General features: G+C 48.0%; 1 long non-coding RNA gene across 4 annotated transcripts in view; it reads left to right on the plus strand.

Annotated features, from left to right (window-relative positions):
* LOC121097977 overlaps positions 1-9,433 on the plus strand; it is a 29,950-nt gene extending 20,517 nt beyond the window's left edge. The window contains exons 4-9 of one of the 4 annotated variants that reach the window (XR_005831138.1): positions 1,002-1,164; positions 2,215-2,542; positions 2,946-3,136; positions 6,584-6,733; positions 6,843-7,037; positions 9,015-9,433. This is a non-coding gene — a long non-coding RNA (uncharacterized LOC121097977). Of the gene's footprint in view, positions 1-1,001; positions 1,165-2,214; positions 2,543-2,945; positions 3,137-6,583; positions 6,734-6,842; positions 7,038-8,549 lie in introns of all 4 variants that reach the window. The other 3 variants (XR_005831136.1, XR_005831135.1, XR_005831137.1) reach the window with 3 other exon arrangements.
* Positions 9,434-18,971: the final 9,538 nt, after the last annotated feature.

The following is an 18,971-nucleotide window of genomic DNA, read 5'->3' on the forward strand; positions in this document are numbered from 1 at the left end:
ACGGAAAACAACCAGAGCAAGCTGCACACTGTCATTAATTTGGTCTCGATGGAAGCTTGTCCAGTTGGACGTTTCCTCTGAGAAATGTCATCATTTGCACATTTTTATTGTAAAATAATTCTTATGTTCATGAAAAAGGTTTCTAATATTTATGAGCAATGCAAACAGATACAGAAAGCATTTTGCTGTTTCATAGAATCATAGAATCATTTAAGTTGGAAAAGACCTGTAAGATCATACAGGTCTTGGTCCATAAATGGTCCAACCATTAACCTAGCAAGTTCACTAAACCATGTCCCCAGGTGCCACATCCACACGTCTTTTAAATACCTCCAGGGATGGTGACTCCACCACTTCCTTGGGCAGCCTGTTCCAGTACTTGACAACCCTTTTGGTGAAGACATTTTTTCCTAATATCCAATCTAAACTTTCCCTGGTGCAACTTGAGGCTGTTTCCTCTCACCCTGTCACTTGGGAAAAGAGACTGACCCCCACCTTGCTACAGCCTTACAGCTAGAGAGCGGTAAGGTCCCCCCTGAGCCTCCTCTTCTCCAGGCTAAAGAAACGCCCCCAGTTCCCTCAGCTGCTCCTCATAAGGCTTGTGCTCCAGACACACAACTTCACCAGCTTCATTGTACAGTTCTCCCCCTTTTTTAGAAGGAACAAAGCTGCTTCCCCCAGATGGTCCTGGATGAGACAAATGCACCGATGTGTGTTACGGAGAGAGCATTATCAGGGAGGGAGCTGGTGTGCTGCTGGGGTAGGGAAAGGCTGTTTCTCTGTAGCGATAGCAGCAGTACAGATTTTCCCCAAGGCTTTCTCCCTTAGCATGTGCTAATTCATGAGACTCCTCACGTTATGCACCAAGACCTGGGTGCTGAGGCTGAGTAACTATCTGGTGTAGCCACTTGCAGATGCAATTACAAATTTTTTAAGTTATACCCAAGAATATTTTGATGTTTCGGTATTAAGCTCGGTGTTTCTTGATTGCTGGTGCCCAGCTTTGACTTTAGAGCCAGCAATCCCTGCAGTGCGCATGAGGCAAGCCTGGCACTTCCACATGAGGACCAAAACATTCAGCGTGGTGGCCAGAGAGGCTGATAGGGAAATTTAAAGTCTTAAATGCTACTGCTACAACAACCCAGCCGACAGCTCCTCTGGAAGGTGAGTACAGACAGCCTTTCTGTCCCAGCAAAGATGCCTAATCCGAAACACAGATTACCAGCAGCCAGGAAGTGGCAAACAGGGTCACTGTTCTCCTCAGGCTGTTTGTTCCCATCTCCCTCTAGCAGAACACCCGACCACAAGGCAGGGAGCTGGACACTCCTAGTCCGCTCTCTGCTGAGGATCTGCTGCTCTACAGCAACGCGCTGTTGAATCATAGTGCCAGAAAGCAAGCGTGCGTGGGGAGCATGGCTGTCCTACCGACTGGTTCGAGCATTCACATGGGAGTTTGAGATTCTGGACTCTGCTCCCAGGACTGTTTACGCATTTTACATGATACAGTCACCAGGTAACATATAATCCCCGATCAAAGCCCTCAGGGGATTTAGGCAAAGCAACGCCCAGTTTCTTGATCCTGATCAGACTTAGGTGTGAATTGGGCTGAGCTGCTTGGCCCTGTCAGGACTGGGGCAGTTCTGGGCATGCACAAAGGTGGAACTCTAGATAGCTGATGAGCTTGAAAATATTAAAAAAAGTTGGGAGATTGAAGGGACCAGATAGTGGGAAGGACCTGGGAGCTGCAGTGGGATGCATATGCCGGCATTTCAGCCTGAAGTGCAGATATAGGGTAAAACACCAGGCACTCCAGTAACAAAGTCCTCTTACAGGGAAACTTGTTCTCACAGATTCCTGAAGTAGAAACTTATTTACATAACCATTTTATGTGCTTTTAAAAAAAAGAAGTCCCATCCTAACCAGTGCGTTTGCTTGGATTTGTTTCTACTGGGCTGCATGTGCTGAGCTGCACAATGGTAGCTGCCATATGACTAGCTTGTTATTCTTACCAAGCGTGACAACTGCTGTAGCGAAATCAAGAGCAACCTGCTCTAATGTAAACTGATTTCAGATTGCCCCCGGCAGTCCCAGCTACCTCATCTAACCTCTTTTTTTTTGCCAGTCTTTTTTCTTTTTTTTTCTTTTCTCCCCCCCCATCTTTTTCTTTTTTTTTTTTTTTTTTTACTGAGGACGCACCCTATGCTTTCTCATAAGGTGTTTTATCACGCTGGCTGTTGTGCGACCTACAAATGAGCCTCTCTGGTATTATCCTTAGTGCATCCCAAAGCCACGGACCCTCCAGCAAATGCAGACTCCAGCTGCCTGTCCGCTCCAGGGATGAGCTCTGCAGTGGCTGATGACTGCACCCAAGAACACCTAGCTACAAAGCACCAAAAGATGTTTGTCTGGCCCTTGACGGGCTGTTGTATCCTTGGTACTCCACCTGCATGTTCCGAGAGTGCTGCGGCGCTGGATAAATGCAGACAAAGAGAGGCTCAGGCTCATTCAGAGCGACACTGCTGTCACGCTGAATATGTGCCAGGTACCAAGTGGGAAGAGGTTGTGTTCTAAGGGAGCTGGGGGCATCGGGGAGTGGATTTGGGGCAGGGAGCGCTGTGGGAGAAGCAGTCCAATTTGCCGATTGTAGCTGCCAGATTGGTGTGTATGATGGGTGTGATATAAATTACTATCTATAAATAAATACCACAACAGCATTTTAATGAGGTGTTTTCTAGTAGCACTTGTCCAGGCTGGTAGTGTTATGTTAAGGCTGGAGAAGTATCTCCAAGCAAACTTCTTGGCTAAACCTTCATAAACATGGTCTCACCCAAGATCTAACTATGATTTGTTTGGATAAGAGGTTTTGCTTGTTTGTTTCTGAACATACTTTCAAATACATTTGGGTTTTTACTTTTATTTATTTATTTTTTTCCTTCTTGGCCCAGGTTTTATGTCGGTGTCACAGAACCTAACATGCTGAGATAGGGGACGAAATCTGGTGCCTTTTCTGAGCATTTGTTGTTGCTCGGACAACAAGAAGCTTGCAGAAGGGCTGGGTCATCTGGGGCTTTGGCGGTGGGGGGCACTTGGGCCTGTGACTCATGGGAGTGACCTGTGTCTCTGCAGAGACTGGCAGGTAAAAATATCCCGGCGCGTCTCAGGGAGTGCCGTGTTCTTTGCTTTTCCTGCGGTGCTGAGATGCCTGGCATTGCAGCCAGTGCTGTTTGGAGGCATGGTCTCGAGGACCCTTGCCCCACATTTGCAGTGTGGTTCTGCTGGGACTCAGCAGCCAGCTCTGATTATGATTTTTTCCATGGCAGCTAGCTAGTTTGCTGAACTTTTGGCAGCCTGGGCTGCTGGACAAGTGGCTGCACATAAACAGTGCACAGCACAGCGTGCCGGGTGGGACTCGGACGCGTGCACTGTAGCAGCCCATGCGCACTGTGGGGTTGCACTGCACATACACACTCGGTATCTGTCCTGGTCTCTTGAGTCCCCCCCGGTGCTGTGTCTGATCCTGGAAGGCTGTCCCCAGCACACCCCAGTGCACAGGCTGCTGCGTACCTCTACGCTGGGGTAGGTCCAGGGCTAGACATGGGCTGTGGTTTTTGATCTGCACCAAAGAGATCATGGTGGCAGGTAAATCCTGAGGCAGGGGTTGGGTTTGGAGGCTGGATCTCAGGCGTTACGTTCATATTTCAGGCCAGAGCAATGGTTTCATCAGAAGGCCTCTCAACGTGTTACGTTGCCACCACAAGAATGTGTGAGTTGCATATATCCAAAACAGAGCTGAGAAATAGTCTTTCTTATGCTAGCTCTGAACTGAGGAGGCTTTTGCAGATTTGACCCCAGTGTATTAACAGCAGGACTTTTTCTGCTTAATTTGAAGATCTGGGAGAGAAAGTTCAATTCTTTTATCCTTAAATATAAAACCTCTGAAGTCTCTTGACTGTCTGGACTTGTGATGCATACTCAGAATTCATTCTTGTTATAAATAAATAATTGGCAGGTGATGCTGTAGAGATAACAGCTTCCATTATTTTGAGGAATCATTAACACCAGCGAGGTCTCCCTGATCAACAGCTATTTAAAAAAAAAAATCAAACGCCACTACAAAACCACCCACAAAATAATATCAGTTGGAAGGCATATTTGGAGGGCTGCACTCCAACCTCCTCAAAGCAGGGCTAACTTCAACGTTAGCTCAGGTAGCTCAGGGCTTCGTCCATTAAAATTCTGAAATCTCCAAGGATGGGGATTTCACAAACCTCTCTGGGCACCTGCTCCAGTTTAGCCACTCTTATTTTGAAAAAAATCTTTTATGATGTCCAGTGGAATTTCTGCTGCTGCAACTCACGGTCATTGCTGTTGTGCTGTGCGCCTCTGGAGAGCCTGGCTCTGTTCTCGCTCGGGGCGCGATGAGGTGCCTCCCCGCAGAGGCGTGCTGCCAGCGCCTCTTCGGCCTTTTGTCCATCAGGGCCCCAGGGCCTTATTGTAGCAAAGCTGCTTTCTCTAGCCGCTCGCTTCCCAGCCTGTGCTGTCACACCCCTGTGCTGTGTCAGGTGCAGACTTTACGTTTGTCCTTGCAGAATTTCAGAGGATTTTTTTCAGACTCGTCTTCCAGATTGCTGAAGACCACCTGAATAGCTGCCTTGTCCTGCAGCATAATAGCCTACAGCCCCTATTCAGTGTCACGCACAAACTTGCGGAGGGACCGTTCTGCTCTGTCGTGCAGGTCACTGGTGGAGGCTGGCCCTAGCATTGCCACTCGAGGCATGCCATCTGTTAATGCCAATGAAACATCTAGTTGTTGACCATTATTATCCTTTGAGCTTCGTGGCCCAGCTCTGAGCTTTTTTCAGCCGGGTTGTGGTCTGTCTGTTCAGGCAATACCACCCCAGTTTGGCCTATATGGGAGACAATGTCAAATGCCATGCTAAAACCAGTGACATCCGCTGCTTCCCCCACCTTCACCTTGTCCATCCAGCCTGTCACTCCAGCACAGATGACAAGCACGCTGGGCCCGTACAATTTGTCTGTAGTAGATCCATGCTGACTGTTCCTGGCTAACTTCTTGTACCTGAACATGGCTTCTGTGTGGACTTGCTCCGTGATACTCCCAGGAAAAATGAACTGATATCTTATGTGAGACATCTTCATCTTTGCTAATGTTTTGGCTAACCCCTTTCAGCAGAAGCCTGTTGATTACGTGTTGAGTTTGTGAGACCTTCAGCTTGAGCCTGCAGTGTTGGTTGAGAGTTTTTGGTAGGGAGTGGTTGAGCAGGTCAAATTCAGAAGTAACCTAACCAAGACACACCTATTTCTCCTCTGTTGGGAATCCTTTTCCTCCCAGCCTTGCCACCAAGGATGATCTTCGTGCCGTTGTTGCCATGGCCTTTGCGTTACCTGAGGGCAGGAGCCCTAAGTGGAGGAAACGGGAAAAGAGAAGGAACGAGGCTGCCAGGCCAAGAGACAGTGGAGTGTGGCCCCTGGCAAGGATTCAGCAAGTTTCAGTAAAAGGAAGAAATCAGGAAGAAGAAAGGGTAAAGTCACCTGCATGGAGTGCTAGGGATAGGCATGGTTGTTTCTAGAAAGCATGAGTAGTTCAGTCAACTGGAAGGGCCGGGCACTTGCCAAAATACACATTTGCACAATGGCCTGTAGTAGTTTGAATTCACAGAAGACCGTTGAGTTTCACTGGATGGAACTTTGGCTCGCTGGGATGTGGAGCACAATGCTGGGGCGAGTTCTGCTACAGAAAGTAAGAAACAAAATGTCTGGAAATCTGCTCGGTCTGACTGCGGAGCCAGAGCAGGGTGCACACTGCTTTGCTAAGCGGCCGTGCCCTTGGACGGCTGGAGGCTCACTGCTGCCACCGGGGCCTGGCTGCAGCCGTGGTGCCAGCTCCCAGCCAGGGGGGCGTCTGTGGCATCCCCTGCCTCGCGGGGGGCTTCCCCACGGGCTCCGGCGCCTGGAGCCCCCCCGGCCCCCTCCTGCCCTGGCCTGGGGGGCTGCAGGGCTGTTGCTCTCCCACGGGCTCCCTCCCCTCTCCCCCTGCAGCTGCTCTTGCGCAGGAACTTTCCCCCTTTTGAAATCCGTTATCCCAGAGGTGCTGCCAGCATCGCTGCCGGGCTCGGCCTTGGCCAGCAGCGGGTCCGTCTGGGAGCCGGCTGGCATCGGCTCCATCGGGCACGGGGGAAGCTGCTGGCACCCTCCCACAGAAGCCACCCTGTGCCCCCGCGAACACAGCCCTCCACACAAACCCACTGCACATGGAAGCGCTGCACAGGCGCTGGGCCCGCCTCACAGGGGGCCTTGGGGGATTCCCTGCAGCCTTCATGGCCGGAAAGATGGGCAGAGCTGGCACATCCCCTGTGACTGCAGCGGGACCGTGTACTTGCTACTGAGGCACGAGGGAGGTGCAGCGGTGGGAGGTAGCGACCGTGCAGGAACACTTGGGCATCCAGCGTCGGGCATGTCTGGCTGATTGGAAGAACATGCGTAACGCTGTCATCTTCTGTTGTACCCATACTAATGTGATTGTATTTCTGGGGTGGGCTTACATTTGTAATCTCCTTACTAGCACATTAGAAGACCTGTAACAGTGATGGACAGAAAAGGAACTAGGACGTTCGTGTAGTGACAGCGCTGCTGTGGAGCCATGTCTCACGAAGGAGACAGTCTCAGGGTTTAGATTCCTCCGCACGGCAGGCTGAGGTTTCCCGGTCCCAAGGTAAGCGTGCGTACCAGCGCACTGCAGTCCCTCGTGCCCTAATGAAACCTGACTTGCTGGGTCACCCTCCTGCAATGACACATCATTTGAAGTTGTTTGCTTATTACAGAGATACTATCGCAAGGTGTGGTGCCCTGTTCGGAGTCTAGCAAGAAAGTAACACTTATTCACCCACTCGCCCACCTTTGGCAGATGGTCTGAGGGTCTCCCCTTGGCTTTGTGACAGACAGTGGTTGATTCACCTCTGCCCAGTGGTAATTATGCGTTGCTGCCAATTGGAAATTCCCATGCTGGCATCGGAGTGGTAAGTCTAGTTCTCACTGCTGAGAATTGCAAAGTAAAAGCATGATTTCTCGATGTCTCTTTTATATTCAGCCAAGTAAAAGTTACTTAATACACTGTATCATTTACTTGTGGGGTTTTTTTAATGATCATTAAAATGCTTCTAATTGCTGTTACCCTGCTACCTCCTATTTCTCAGAAGCTCATGCAGCCTTCCCGTCAAACTAGAAAGCGGTTCTGGTAGCAAAAATGTTATGGCATTTTTGGTTTTTCCTTTCCTTTTGGAAGAGTCCCCTTTTTAATGTTTTTATTCTAATCCTCCTGTGTAAAGGACAGCTCCTTCTGGAGGGGCTTTGCCCTCCCGAAAGCTCTTTGTTTTATCCCCTCAACTTTAGGACAGGATTATTCCCTTGTCAGTCTTTCTGAACCAGGCTGGCTTTGCAGGTCTCCACTCCTTCTTTAAGTTTATTTATTTTTATATCTGAAAGGTAATAAAATTGACAAAAGAGGTTTATTCAGACTTTAACTGGATGGTGTACCACACAAGCGAGATAAAACGTCCAACACACTTCCTTCTATTTATAGCATCACTGTTGAACCATTATAGTACCAGCGGTAGGTAACTTCTCCTCCCTTCACTTTTTGAAACCTCTTTTTTGCACCTGTGTCCCACGTGGAACTTTCTGTTTGCTCAGTATCCTCCATCTTCGCAGGAGGCTCTTGGTACAAAGTGGAAAACTTCTAAGAGAAGTGAGGCCAAGCCTGTAGGGCCCCAGCCCCCAGTGTGCAGGGGGAGGAAGGGCAGGAGGAAAAAGGCAGGGGCTCTAGTGCTGCTCAGCCATAACACAGCCTGCAGGAAGGCCCACGGCAGCCCTTCTGGGTGGCCTCAGGGGTCCTCAGGGGAGTTCAGCATCTCGTTCGGGTTGCGTGGAGCCCATCCCTGCAGGGGGATGTTTCCTAACAGCTCATCAGGACTGGCTGTAGCTTCCACTTGGCTCGGTCCTGAGGTTGTTCTGGAGCACCTCAGAGCTGCGGTGCTGAGTGTTGCGATGAGTAACCTGTTCCACGGTGTGAGCGCTAAACCCCAGAGTCCTTCCCAACCAGTAGGCTCCCATTTATGGATCAGATGTAGTACCCAAATGATCCTATAAACGCAGCTACGGAATGGGAGCTGCAATCTGTTTAGCAACGTGTATGTTCATCAGTGAGTCGGGATCAGAGTGGGTGTAGGTCCCGGGGGTGGTTGACTGGAATTAGCAAAGAAGAGAGAGGTGTGGGAGGATGGAGTAACATTTCAAAAGAGAAGGTGCGTTCACGTCCACTGTTTCTAGCCAGTGGACAAGAATTCTCCTGGTACAATGATACATGAGGTCTGGACAGGGGAATAAATTGTCTTTTAATGCCTAGATCAGTGGAGGCAATAGAGCAAAGACAGCAATGCAGGAAGGTGAAATCAATTACCTCAGTATTATTTGCTAGTATACCAGCTTCACCACCTTTGTCAACACCGTAATATCAGTGTTATCTGATACAGGCATGCAACATGTCAGCTAATGGAGAGATTGCTGCCGCGGTTAGCAACAGCCACGCCATACACTGGGACACTTACTGCGGCAGCAGTTTTGTTTCTGGCCCCGGCAGCAGGACTATGCAGCCTCCAGACCCGTGTGTGTTTGGGGCCAGCGTTCCTCTTCTGAGACTCTGCTCCCCACTGAGACCATGTGCAGGCCAGTGTGCGGGGCTGCAGAAGGGAACTGGGGAAGCTGCTGTGCTCTGCTGACAGGCGTTACCGCATACCAGCTGCTCCAAGCGCGGTGCAGGTTATGTACCCGTTAACCAGCCTTTCAGCTTAGCGGGGGGCTGTAACCTGCATCAGGTGACGGGCTGGGTTTCGCAGGGTTCTCCAAGGGCTTGTCTTGGTCAGTGCTACTGAGAGCCAGTGAGCTGGGGCACCCAGATCCCTCTGGTGTTGTCAGCATCCCCGTTTTGCTCCTTTCAGGCATGTATGGAAGGTGTCGACCACCAGCACCTCTGCGTGTCGATGCCCATGTACTCCGAAGCGCCTGCCTTCAGAAACAATGGAAGGGCACTGCCCCCCGCCCTTGAAAGGAAACACGGGGCCTGTGTGCTTCAACTCGCCGACGGCTGCTGCTGTGACACAGGCTTTGGGAGCTCCGTCTGGCTCAGCTTTGGCTGCCACTGCCTGACTGCCTGCGCCTTGCCCTTGGGAGCCCAGTGCTGCCACCGAGGTGAGGTGACCCTGGTTTGGCTGCTGTCGAGCCATGCCTCACCTTTGTGCTGCTTTGAGCTGAACAGAGGGGACTTTACCTCCCCTTCTTGTATCAGGAAGGTCAGTCTCCTCACAGACTGCCTTTTCTTTTGAATCTATGCATTAAAAGGCATCATAAAATGCTGTAATAGGGGTGCAATTAATGACTCTTTGGAAGCGCTGTGATTACTGGCTCTCGGTGCCGTAAATAGAAGGCAGTGAGGTTCTGGAGTTCATTTCCAAACAAGTGAGTGGGAACTCTCAAACCAGGAGGCGATCAGCATGTCTGCAGGTCTGGTTTCTCCTTTCCCTGAAGTGGAGGTGGGCGTTAGGCTCTGTGCAACATCCACATCATGCCTCATCCAATATTTGCCAATATTCACTTGTTGCTTTCTGCTCTTTAGCAATCAAACAGAAACTTTTCAGCTGGTACCTTCTGGGTGACAAGGTTTGAGAAATAACCTTTTGGTCATTATTGCAGCATTGTGAAAATGTTCTTAGTTGATATAATAGCTGCATCACATGAGCAGAGTACGTTATCTCAGAGCTACCTGTATTTTCCAGCATGGTTCAGAGAGTTTGTTACAAAAATGTGCATTAATATTCTGAGCAATAACATACACACTGCAAGGGAAATGCTCCTGATGGGGCTGCTCAGGCTTACATGAACATATTTGCCCATTACAGAAATCTCTAAACTTACTACTGCTTAAACACCACCAGTGGCCAAAGCTGCCTTGGCTGCTGTGGGAGCGGGACTGGGTCAGTAATGCCACGTTACTGTAAACAGGCCAGGTTGTATCACCAATACTGTGACTGCTCAGGAGGCAGCTCGTCCTCTAGTTAGTTCTGGGAAATAGATTTAAATTTCAAAATTTGTATTGTCATATTAAACCACTCTAAAAAAATGTAGGTAATGATACATAACAGACAAAGGTATCTCTTCCCAGTGAAGCCATGTTGAGTCATTTTATATTACCATCAAAGGAACAAACCAAGTTTTTACAACAATAGTTGGCAGTATTTCTATTCAATGGCATTAGCCAATAATTTCTAAAACTTCCTGTTAATTATGGCATTCAACCCTTGCAGGCTGTTCTATTTTACATAAGTGCAATCCAGTTTCCAGCCATCAACTGAAGACTATAGCCTTTTGTCGTAGCCAAACAAGACCATGCGTTACCAAACTCCTTTCTGGGGTAAATCCATTGTCATTGGATTTTTGTTTTGTTGGTGGTGTTGGTTTGTTTGTTTGTTTTTAATCCTGACACTGCCAGGTAACATTCAGAAGAGAGAGTTTATGTGCCACCACCTCTGGGCAGCTTGTCTGGCCTGCGCACGAAGGCCTGCCAGCTCAGGTCCAGGGCAGCTGCCTAGCTCAAAGATGGCGCTTTGCGGGTGCCGCTGGCTCCGGGGCCCAGGTAGCCCGTTGTCCACACCACGGCTCTGACGGCAGCAGCAAACTGCTGGTCCAGAGGAGTAGCCCTCGCACAGTGCCACGTCTGTGCTGCAGCTGCCAGCCCAGGCTGGGGACTGCTGGCAGGCGTGGTGCAGAAAGCGCTGAGCTGGCTCTGCGGGAGCCAGGGTGGGCTGAAAGGCAGGAGTCCGCCTGCTATTTGGGGTGCCCAGCTCCACCAGCTCAGACAGCCGAGCTGTGTTGTGCATCCCTTGAATGCTGAACCCCCCCCGGCACATTCGGCAAGAGGGCTGGCACAGTGTGTGCTGCTGCATCCGTCTGTCGCTGGTCCTCAGCTGCTCTCTGGAGGGTCCTGCTGGGTTCGCAGCACGTCTGGAGGACATCATGTCACGCTGTGAAGCTTCATCTTCTAGCTGCACAAAACCATCCTAGAACACAGAGCAGCAGCAGGTAAGGATAAATCTCTTGCAGGTAACTGTAACAGTGGCTGGGAAAAAAAAGTGACATTTGTTTTGTACTTATCAGTTTGACTAGCTGTAATTATTATTGCTATTGTTAGCGCTACTATTGCAATATTACCTGAGGGTGCCCAGTCAGCACTGAGCTCCATTGTATTCAGCACAAATGTACTCAAGCCCCTCAAAAACATTTACAGTTCAGAATGCAAGTGACTTACAATGGTGAAGAGGAGGGATAAAACCAAATGGATACAATTAGCTTGGGCACAACTTAGTCATCCTCTTCTTGGTATAATTATAAAATGGACAAAGGTAGCACCAGCTAACCTCAATTGCCCTTCTAGCCATAATTAACTATATTGCATAATAATGGTGTCAGTTTAAACATTGTTTAAAACCGATGCTTTGCTCGAAATTACTGTACAGCCACACATATCTTGCACAACAGACTAACACATAGCAGTGTCTTACTTCCATTTTCTATTTCGTTGTGTCATCTGTGCATAGGAAAAGCTCTTGACCAAAGAGGAGTCAGTGGTACAGTGGTAAATAAAAGTGGGTAGATTCATCTGTCTGTGGTATATAAGTAGCAGGTAAATACTAGAAGTGCCCAGAGTAGAAGTGGGTACAAAGGGAGTGCCCTTTGCCTGCATTTACCCTTGACTACACCACTTAGAAGAGTTGCATAATTGATACAATTGAACCACATCAGTCCTTTATTTATAGAACATAATGAAATGGTTTTCAACATCCTGGATCACGCTCCATGGGTGATTGCCATATATGCACCCAAGGAGAATAAATAAAAACATTTCCCTAAGGTATTATGTCTCTTCACCTTCTCTAGTTTCATCCAGGATTTTTTTTGAGAAGTTCTGTAAGGAGTGCAGCATGTAACCCTGCCCTGCTGGTGCACACGCTTCGTTCAGGGGAAGGCTACGGTGATGCTGCTCCACAGTGTTGAGGTCTCACATTTCCCGTGTAGTACATAAAGCATTGTCACAGTTTGGTGGAGCTCAGGGTGTGCGCATACCTAAATATACCACAGACTATTAAGCACAGTCCCCTGTGTGGTACTTAAGTTAGTCCTTGTTCAAGTCCATAGCCTGCATTTGACATAAATCTGGTTTACCTAGAAAGCATACGGGCTGGAGCTCAAAAAAAACCCAACAAAACCAACCCAAAAACCAGAGCTGTGGCATTTGATCGCTGCTTTCAGCAATGGAAATGGAAGTGAGTCATGAAGTGGTCCCCTGATAAAGACAAATGACATAGACAATCCGAGCCTGCTGTCTGAGCCACAGGAGCCCACACCAGTTTGTGCTTGTGACAGTCTCTCATTACTGTGTCCAGCACCGTGACTGAACACCATGCAAGGAAGAAGCCTTTCTACAACAGAAGCACGAGCATCGAGTGGCACTGAGACAGGGTTATGGTAAAAGTTACATAAAATGAAGCACTGCTATTATTTTATCTTTTTGTTGTTGTTGCTATTTTTGGGAAAATGTAGATAATTTAGAAATATTTCTCTTGCTGGATTGTTTGTCCATCTTCATATGATGTTCTGCTCTCTATTGCATCACTTGAATTTGGCCTTTATTTATGATGCTACATCATTTTATGTATGCACTTTATAATTAGAACTACTAATTGCAAGCTTGCTTACTGCCCTTAGTTGGCTTTTCCAGAGCATTACTTGCAAAACGATCACAATTAGGTCTTTTCAATTGCTCAGTGAGTATTTTCATAAATTGAAAAGAAACCAGGAGCAGTTTTTTAACTTATCCTGTTTCTAAGCCTTACATGGTGACCATCTGGTGCACAGAAATGAACTGCATCAAAAATTGCATCTTTTCAGAATCTAAGCTCTCTTCTCAAAAATCCTTTTCTTCTGAATAAAAAAAGTAATCACCACATCGACATGCTGAGAGTCCCACGCTAGCTGTTATATTAGATTTTAATTGTTTTGACATGCAAAACTTTAGCCTAGACACTGCCATATTCTTGATACATTCTGAACTGAAAAAAATCTCTATAGGTTAATGGTTCTACAAGAAGGAGCTAGTCATTTCCATATGCACACTGCAAACTTAGGCACAATACTCCCATTTTATCATTTGTTATTTCAACCTTGCTGATGATTCAGTGGTGTTATTCCGCTGAAAAACTGGAGTAACACAGCAGTGAATCAGGCTCATTGGCTCTGCATCTCACTATCTAAAATGAGGATCCACCTACAGGTAAAATACTATCACATTGCAAGTATCTCACAGACTGCAATCTGTTCTGGCTTGCCAGATCTTCATCAGAAAAGGATTGCATAGGTGCAAAGTTAAAGCGCATGCTGACTGCCTTTTAGTCAATGGGAATACGCATACGAACAAGATGAGCTGGTTTGGGCTTTTCTAATTACAAATTGCCTAAATCAAAAATAGCAGAGCATAAAGTTACTTTTTTGGGTGGCTGATGTTTTTATTACCTGGCTGCCACGGCTGGAGGAAGCAGCAGCCCTCCCGCTTGCCCAGGAGGGCTGTGAGGCACAGGCGGGCACCCCGAGAGGAGCTGGCACCATGTAGCCTTGGGGCCGTGCAGAGGGATGGCCGGGTGTGCAGTGAGCTCAGGTCGCTCTCGCCAGTCACCATGCGCTGAGGCTGGTGACAGCTCCAAAGAGACATCTCCGAGTGTGTTCTTACAGCAGTGGGAATTGCATCAGGCACTACAGCTATTTTATTGGCAGCCATGAGCTCAGCTTCACCATTTTACACTTCGGTAAACACTCGGTGACAAGCCATGCTAGAAAGTGTATTGTAGGTGTAATCTGTTTACTGGGTTTTCTTCCTTCAGCGTGATCATCTCATGATTTATTGAATAGTCTCTATTCAAACTGCCAAATAACTTACCCTTTCCCTTACATGCTATTCTTGCTTTTTTCCCTTCCTGAAGTCAGTCTTAAAGGGCATCTCACAGAAATGTGCATTCATGCTGTTCCTGCAGACGTAGCCCTTTCCCCCGTGCACAGGCACTGTACATTCACCTCATGCACCCAGTGCTTAAACTGACATAAAAAAATGGATCCCAGTTATATGATGGTCTGGACACCCTCAGCAGGGAATGCAGCCAAATGGCTGTTGATTTGAGGAACCACCATCACAGAGGACCTGAGCAGTTAACTGAGTGTATAGTTTTATTTGGGGGGTGGAGGGGATGACTAAGGTGAGCTGCCTTTAGCATGCTAACGGGCTGCGAGGGGCCCCAGCTCATGCCCAGCAATTGCACAGGGAACACAGCTGGGAAAGCTCTTGCGTTTCTGCCAGCTGCTAAGAGCATCACCTTGGGCAGCACCTCTGCTGCTGCAGGCACTGAGCAAGGCCTTGGGCATGTTGCTGTGCCTGGCGTGGCTCAGACCTCCACCCCCAAACTGCCTGGGCACTGCTCGCCCAGGTCACCAGGGGACAAGTGTGCCAGTCGTGAGCCGCGTCACACAGGCTGCACATTGCACTGAGATGTGGCTGCTGGGTTTCGCTGCCTTAGCCCAAGCTTTTTGACCCCATTAAGGGTTTTTAGGTCTTTAACCTGAACTCAACGCAGGCATTAGCAGGTAAAGGTTGGCACTGTCTGCTGGTGTTCAGCTGGAAGGAGCTGATGGCATCAGGCTACGGTGACACCTGGGTGACACCATGAGAAGAGTACCAGTTTGCTGGTGATCCCAGTGGAGGGGGAAGGGGGGCCGTGACCTGCCACTCCCCTGCTAAAGGCACAGGCTCGGTGGCAAGGTTTGGCTGCAGCAGATGGGAGATAAGCACCATGTCTAATTGCACTGCCAGGCTTTCAGGAGCAGAGTGTGATTCCTTCTGCAGCGATGCCCAGCCTCGACCAGCACCGAGCAATTGTCACTGTCAAAAAGACACCAGCTGAACCCAGGAAAAGTGAAAAGTCATGAGATAAAGTAAGAAATAAGACAAAAAAGCAGGATCTCACAATAACACTAATGCAAACACCGATCGGTTAAGAAATGTCAGCCTAGTTTTTATCTTGTAGCAGGGAGATTGTTTTTGAGAAGCCATGCAGAGTCAAATGAATTCATAAACCTCCGTACCAGGTGCAATCATTAGTCAGTAAATGAATTACACATAATTATCTGCTTTGTATTTAATTCACTTGGCTTCCAGTTTCTTACTCTTCATACAGTGAAACTCTCTATCTCTCTCACACAAACACACTCTCCATGGGCAAGGAGGTTTTGGAGGGCTGCCACCGGCCTGACTCATGAATCAGACTCCATGATTTGAATGATATTTATCTAAGCCTGCAAACAAAGAAGATGGCTATGTGTCCAATGAGAGGATAATTATTGTTATTATGTTTATAGAGCAACAAAGTCGGGAGTTAGGACCCCGAGGGAAAGGCGGCAGGAAGGGCGAGCTGGGCAGAGGCAGGAGGCTGTAGGCAGTGTTTCAGTGCAGGCATGTGCCAGTGCCCTTGCAGGGCTCCCTGCCTGTGAGTCACCTCTGCCAGCGGCCAAGGCGGGTGGCCAGGTGAGGCCTGCCTCAGCGGAGACGCTCGCTGGGAGCCACAAGACCACCTTCCCGGCGTCTCTTGCCATGATACCAGGACAACGCCGGGCCTACAAGGGTTTTGGCAGTAGCTGAAGGGAGTTGGGGTTGGCACAGGTCACCCCAGATGGCTCTGCCACTGCGAGGCTGAGGATGGGGACGTGCCAGTCTGCGGGCAAGGCAGCCCCGGCTGCACTGGGCAGCAGCGCTGGCAGGGCCACCTCCTGCCCGCAGCAGATAGCGGGGGGATTGATACAGAAGCCAGCTGAACACATCCATCTACAAGTACTTTAACTAAACTACAAAGAAAGGAGAAAAGAAATCCGTCACAGAAAAATCTTTCTTTGCAAGTAACAGCTGCTGCCGCAGCAGGTCTCAGAAATAAAGCATGTCCCTTGAAATGGCATTTGGGCTCACCCTGCTCCACAACTTCAGTGCAAGCTCAGGCAGGGGAGCCTTGCTCCACCGCCTGGGAGAGCTTTGGACGCTGTGACAGTGGCAGTGCCGTGTGTGACCCAGGCTTGCTCCTGTCAAGTTAATGCTCTGTACTCAGACAGGGCAGTGACAGAGGAGGCGCTACCTATCCTTTAGGACTGTCCCTAGCAAGCAATAAATTTGGGATAACCTGTAATTTGAACCGTAATTAAAACCATAGTTCTAAAATACACTTGCCACTCTAAAGCGTCATCTTGGCTGTGATTGCAAGAGTCCCCCATATGCAAAGGTCACCCCATGCTCTGCTGGGCAGGGGGCCGCAGACCTCTGACGTGGGGCTGTTGCGGAGGTATGCACTGGCACAAACCTCATGTTTCTTGTTGGGCTCGTGGAGGCAGTCACCCATGTTCCCAGACAACTTCTGGTGCGTCTGCACAGCGAGATAACAACTGGCAGCTTTTCATCAGTTTGGTACCACCAAGCAACTACTCAGGCCATCACATCCCTGTCTCTGGAGACCTTGGAGAAGGATGCCAGGCTCTGGAAATGTTTTGGTTTGCAATTTAAGGACACAGCCATGGTAATGGCAAGTGGTACCCCTGTTGAGAGAGCTGGGAAAAATGTCATTTACTTATGTTAATTTATGTGTAGGATGGTAAAGTTTGAGCCACCTTTCAGCTACCTGTAATGATCTTTAGGTTAACAATACACAGCCAGGGAGACAGCAGGACAAACAGCCAGAAGGAGAGGTTACCTGGAAATAACAAGGAATGTAGAATGAATCCTACACAGGGAACAAGACATCCTGTTCTTGTTCTCCCAACACCTGTGCGAAACACTTCCAAATTTTGTCCTTGTTATGGGAGGGGAAGCAAAACCAATAACCTGCATAATTATCAATGCTCAAAAAAACACCATGAAAAATGCAAGCTAAATAACTTGATGTCCCTTCTACTCAACCCAGTTTTAGAAGCAAATTTTATCTCGCTAGATGTTTTAACTGACGATTTAAATCCATGTTAATATCCTAGGAAGAAACATGGCAAGGCTTTGGCTAAGGAAGAATTGCCAATACAATGATATTTTAGATCACAGAACATTCCTTTGGGGATGTGTGATGAAGTGCTGCCTTTTTTAAACTGTAGTAAATCTTCCTTACTTAATTCCCTTTTCAGAACAACATAAATTTTCTGGAGAAGTTTGATAGAAAACACCTATATGCCAACATTAACATCCCAGGGGGGGAAAAGGGCTTTATATGAGAGCAATCAAAAATACTGCTGAGCCACAAGAGAAGATTTCATTTTACGGGCTTAGTGAGACTGGGAGTCCTGGATCAGGACTTTCTCGATCTCCCAAAGCTAGCACATAGCCTTGAGAAAGCCAGCCCCCCTCTCAGTGCTTCAGCCCACCGCGCTGTAGCAGCAGTGAGACACTGGCTGCTGCCCCGGCTGCCTGGGAGAACCAAAGGGCAGCGCACCGGCCACCTGAACTCACAGCGCTTCTTAGCCTCTATCTACCATGGAAAATTGCTGCTTCCGTTGAAGATTACTTTAAAATGGAAACAGGCCTTTGTGCCCTGAAACATGTTTGTTTATTTATCAGTTTATCAGTTGATCTATAATAATAATACTGCTCCCCACCAATTTGGTCTACAAGGTGTTTTAAGATCTTTGAATGGAGGAAGCAAACAAAACCATGGTATTACCAGGTAGGTAGGTAAACAGCTAAGAACAAGAGTTCACAGTTATTATTGTGCATACAGCAGTTTCTGCATCTTCCTCTCTCCCTCCCTAATACACAGAGGTTTTATATTATTACTATAGGGAAAAAAAAAAAAACCTAGATAGTAGCCAAACTTATATGAAAAGCACCCCCCTGTTTACAGTCCCTGAGAAATAATGCCATGAACTATGGGCTCAATAAGAATGCCACAAATACTTCTCTCTGAGCTAGCTGACAGAAAACACTCAAAAGAACAGGGCTATAAATTGCTGCTTCATTCTAAATCACTGTGTTTGGCACACCTGTTCCAGCACACCTTGGGGCTGTTGCTGGACATAATGTGCCTTTAATTTTTTTTATTTTTTTTAATATTGCAACCCAGATGACAGCTGGCTTTGCACACATGAGCATGGTCTTATTGTCACACGTACCACAAGACCACAGAGCGGTCATGCTCTTCACTGTCAGAATCGAGGAGGTTTCTGAAAAATGTTCTCCAGTTGCCTGGTCTTACTGAGAGCACATGGCAAGGCGCAGGCTCTGCGCTGTGTAACACGGCTGTAGAGCCGGCACGCATCCAAACATCACAGAGCGTGAGCAAAGCAAGTTCAGGGCTGTCTGCACCTGTCTGGAGAGATGTATTTTTTCAGCACAGCACAAGAACTTAGAATCAGGTCCTTTTCCAGTGTGAACACTGCCTATTTTCGTGCAAGATCCGTATGGGAAAATATATTTCAGCTTTGGAGAGAGGAATTTTTCCCAGTTTACAAACTGTTCATGTTTACAAAGCTTTAAATTGGAGTCAGTGACAAAAGAACACAGGCTTGGATAAGCTTTAGAATTGCTGGGCTTCTTGAGTTATACCAGTGAAGCTAGCCTAGTATTTTGCAGAATGATTAACAGCCTGTGCTTGTGGGGATTTTGCTAATTTTTGGTGAAGTTACTCAAGTAATTTAGAATGTTTACCAGCCCTGGGAAGATTACATTGCTGGGCCATGTTCACATGTGCCATGGAAGGTTTAGAAGGGGAAAGGGAGAATGAATGGAAAGAGCCACATCCTCCTCTGGATCACAAATCATGCCTGTTTGTACCTGAAAG

The sequence above is a fragment of the Falco naumanni genome, chromosome 15 (genome assembly GCF_017639655.2).
Source record: "Falco naumanni isolate bFalNau1 chromosome 15, bFalNau1.pat, whole genome shotgun sequence".
NCBI classification, from domain to species: Eukaryota; Metazoa; Chordata; class Aves; order Falconiformes; family Falconidae; genus Falco; species Falco naumanni.